A 4,364-nucleotide genomic window follows, 5' to 3' on the forward strand; every position below is an offset into this window, starting at 1 on the left:
GCCTTCTGGGATATTTAGGTCTTTTATCCCAGAAGGCTGCAGGCTGCTCCTGATCGGGCATGCACAGAAGGTACTCTATTGAAAAAAAAGGTGGCAATCACATGCATGCGCAGTAAGATCTACACTTTTTTTTTACATTTTCCGGAAGCACTCCACTGGATCTTGCATTTGTGAAGTCTGAGATTGGGTGACATAGGAAGAAGTGCCAGGAAGAAGATACCCGCACCCGGGGTCCAGTCCACGTCAGGACAGCGCAGGACCAACCAGACAAGGATCACAGATGGATCGTCACTTTTCCATCTATAAAAGTTAGTCATTTTTTTTTTATTTTTTAACAATAGTTTTGCTTTAAGCTGAATTTTATGTAGTCCCTCCCTTTCTCCAAGGGCATGAGCTAACATGAATGATGTAATGTTCAATAAAATGCTCCAGGAAGTCCTATCAATATAAATAGCACCAAAACATGTAAAATTAAATAATTAGATAGCAGTAATAAATAATCCATTATTTAGTAGAAAATTAAAATACAGATATTGTATGTTTACTTTTCAACTAAAAATAACTTTGAGACAATACACTAGCTTTATGTTTTCATGTACCAAAAGGCATGAAAAATGGTGTTGTAGGGCATTCAGCTACAGTACCCAGACTCTGTGTGATCTGATCTTCTGAATCTGCTGCAGTGCTAACATTGCTTAAGGCATGTTGTGTGCCAATTGTCACTGTCTCCTCCACACCTTTCACCACAAAGCTGTCAGAAGAGGTGACATGCTGCTTTAGACTACAATCGCTTTGTACATCTTTAAAATTATTTTACAAAAAGTATTGAATCCTATCAGCAGAGAGGACAGGTGAAAGAGAGTTGACAGATTTTCTCATAGCTATAATGAAAACAGTGATTATTTTGTCACAGTACTAATAGCTTATTGAGTTTAAATACATTGTATTTGTAACATGCCATAACATTTTTGCTTAAGATCCCTAATGCCTAGTCAGTCATTGATTTACATTTACAGTTACTGTACATAGTTAGATTGAAAAAAGATATCATGTTCAACCAATAGGGAAATAAACAGAACCCAGATATAAAACCATACAGACATCACAGATCCAATGGAAGGCAAAAAAAAAAAAAAAAACTGGGTTTAATTTGCACCAACAGGGAAAAAAATTCCTTCCTTTTCCCATAAGCCATTTAGATGTTCCCTGGATCAACGGTCTCTCCTATCTTTACTTTAAAGCCTTATTACCCAGTTATATTCTGTGCTTCTAGAAAAACATCCAGCTTTTTCTTAAAGTAATCTATAGTAGTTGCTGAAACTACTTCCTGAGGGAGGGGATTCCACATTTGTACAGATCTTACAGTGAAGAATCCCTTCCTTATCCAGAGCTTAAACTTCTTTTCCTCCAGACGCAAAGAGTGAATAATCGGAAAGAGAGTTTTCTATATGGACCATTTATATATTTATACAGGGTGATTATATCTCCCCCTAACCCCCTGATGGTATTCCTGAGTGTGGCTTGGGATGAAACTTCTTTACAGAAAGCGGTAACCCCCGAGCCCCATTCATGGTGGAATTGAGGACTTACCTGGTCTTTACGAGCCCGCGGCGTCCTCCAGTGATGCCTGCCTGGCATCTAGGTCCCCTAGCCTCGCATCTCAGTGTGTGAACGTTGGAGATGTGAGGCTAAGGAATGCAGATGCAGTGAAAATAGATCAGTTTAGCTAATTTCTCCTCATAGCTGAGCTCCTCCATGTATTAGTTTAGTTGGGCTTCTCTGCACTCTCTCCAATTTCACAATGTCCTTTTTGTGAACCGGTACCCAAAACTGGACTGCATATTCCCGGTGAGGTCTGACCAATGCTTTGTACAGGGGCAGGATTATGTCTCCGTCTCTGCAGTCTATTCCTCTTTTAATACAAGAAAGTACTTTGCTAGACAGTATGAAGCATGCATGTTGTTAGCCCCCATGTGCATATGACATATGGCTATGATAGGGACATTAGATTGTGAGCTCCTTTGAGGGACAGCTAGTGACATGACTATGGACTCTGTACAGCACTGCGTAATATGATGGCACTATATAAATACTGTGTAATAATAATATTAACTTTACATTTCTCAATAATAAATGTTATTTGCCACTTAGCTGCCCAATCAAACAGTACATCCAGGTCTGCTTGTAGATTATAGAAATCCTATATGGACTCCATATTCCTTTACATAGTTTGTTGTCATCTGCTAACACAGAAATGGTACTTTTAACCCCAAACCCTATATAACTCATAAAGATGTTAAACAGAAAAAGTCCCAACAATAATTAATATCAACTCTCTGGATACAATCTTTAAGCCAGTTCTCTCTCCATTTACAGATTGATTTTTCTAAAACTTTAGACCCTAAGTTGCATATTAACTGTCTGTGGGGTACAGTGTCAAATGCTTTAGCAAAGTCTAAGTACACTATATCAACTGCTACCCTACTGTCTACTTGTTTATTTACTTTTTCATAAGTTTTAGGTAAACTCAATTTTGAGCTTGCTCACTTGTGGCTTGTGAAACAAATGGCTCTGATTAAGTACTGTTAGAAAACACAGGAGTCTAAAACTAAAGGATTTGAATCTTCAAAGAATCTACAAACTGTAAGTAATCTTTTTTTATACCTCTGTAAAATTAATAAATATTGTAACCCAAAACTTAAATCACCTATGAACCCTTGACCCCTCCCCTTTATTAGTGGTCAGAAATGAAAGAGAAATAAAAAAGGTATTAAAAAAAAAGAATTTAGAGGAAAACACAAGATAAACTAACACCCAACATACAAATGTCTTAAAAACAGAACTTTTTGTCCTGGCTCCCATTTTTATGAATAATGTCACTTTTGCAGTTTACCATCCAGTTTGTCATACATATAAAGTGGCAATAACCCTGATTTTCATTTTATAGTTTGCTATGCAGGGTTCAACTAGAGAACATCATAAGAAACAATGAGGTTCGGTGGTGTTTGTTTTAAATACCTTGATCACTAATTTTGCAGCAATCACTATTTTTTAAGTGGAGATTAGTGATTAGTGGCCTTAATACTATAATACAATACTATAGGCCATTTACTTACAATTTAAAGTGGTAATTGCAGCTTAAAAAAGTGGTGAACGGTCACCAAAATCAAGGAAGTGGAGATTCTGATTGCCTTTTTTTCGGATAAATATGATATAGCAATACGTTATTAGGGATGTGACGTAATCATAGCGGAAGTGAAAAAAAAAATCATACTTCCCTTTACATCCTCAGACACCTGTCCTTGATTTCGTCCCCCGCCAATCTGAAATCCTCCTTCGTCCTGGCGCGGAGGAAGCACCGGGCGCTGCCATTTTGTTCTTCTTTCTTCTTCTGGCTATACCACACAATCTTGTATGCGTGAGATAGGGTGATGTAGCGTGCTGAAAATTAGAAAAAAAGAGTGCTGATCTAGCGCATGTGTGAGATCGGCACTTTTTTCCCAGTTGCTGGAAAATGCCCTTTCTGTGTATGCCTGATTTCTTTTTCTTAGTGTTGGTTACAAAATAATGTAAAACACCTGCTGGAGACAGAGCCAAAGATAGAGAATAATGTTGTTGCATACAGTAGGGGAAAACATTTCCCCAGAGTCGCTGCTGTCAGTGGGAGAAAAAAATTTACCTGGTGTTACAGAATCGTATGTATGTTCCACCATTGGTGGTGCAGGGAGAGAATAGAGAGTGGTGTCTATATGGAAAAAAATACCTTTGCATTGGTTTCAGGAAAAAAAAACTACCCTGACATTGGAGTCAGTAAAATAAATGGAGAGGGCCGTCACAACTGGGAGTCTGTATGCTAAGAAAGTAGGATGAGGGTCACCGAGGAAGATGTAGGTCACCGATGAGGGTCACCGAGAGTCACCGATGGAAGAGTCCCCCACTCTAAGGCCAAGATACTCCCCCACTTACTGGACACTTTTTACACCTTTTTTCAATGCTTTCAATGAGGATGCCATCAAATAAAAGCTCTTTTATTATATGATGGGTCAACAAGAAATGCAATATCCTCTTGCTGCCCCTAACAAACTGGTTTTAGTATTGACCCCCTTTTCTGCTATTTTCCACCCACAGCTGCAATTGCAGAGAAATGAAATTATCCTCCCTCCAGCAACAATATAGGTGCCATTATTGTAATGTTTCTATGTTTAGTGGTTTTATGTGTTTTTGTAAATTGGCATTCCAGTTCCTTATTAAATGGTGCTGTATTGTGGTTTGCCAGTTTAAATTGAGCAGTTTTAACATCTGAAATTCTGCCAAAACAATTTTCAGCACTATCATTTATATATTTTTTTCAATACCATTGTCAC

The 4,364-nt window shown here is 38.0% G+C and overlaps 1 long non-coding RNA gene across 1 annotated transcript in view; it reads left to right on the top strand.

Moving 5' to 3' along the window:
* The first annotated feature begins 236 nt into the window (after positions 1-236).
* Positions 237-4,364, top strand: part of LOC140343197 (uncharacterized) — a 57,805-nt gene continuing 53,677 nt past the window's right edge. The window contains exon 1 of the long non-coding RNA XR_011923272.1: positions 237-308. This is a non-coding gene — a long non-coding RNA (uncharacterized lncRNA). The remainder of the gene's footprint in view (positions 309-4,364) is intronic.

Source organism: Pyxicephalus adspersus, chromosome Z, assembly GCF_032062135.1.
Source record: "Pyxicephalus adspersus chromosome Z, UCB_Pads_2.0, whole genome shotgun sequence".
Lineage (NCBI taxonomy): Eukaryota > Metazoa > Chordata > Amphibia > Anura > Pyxicephalidae > Pyxicephalus > Pyxicephalus adspersus.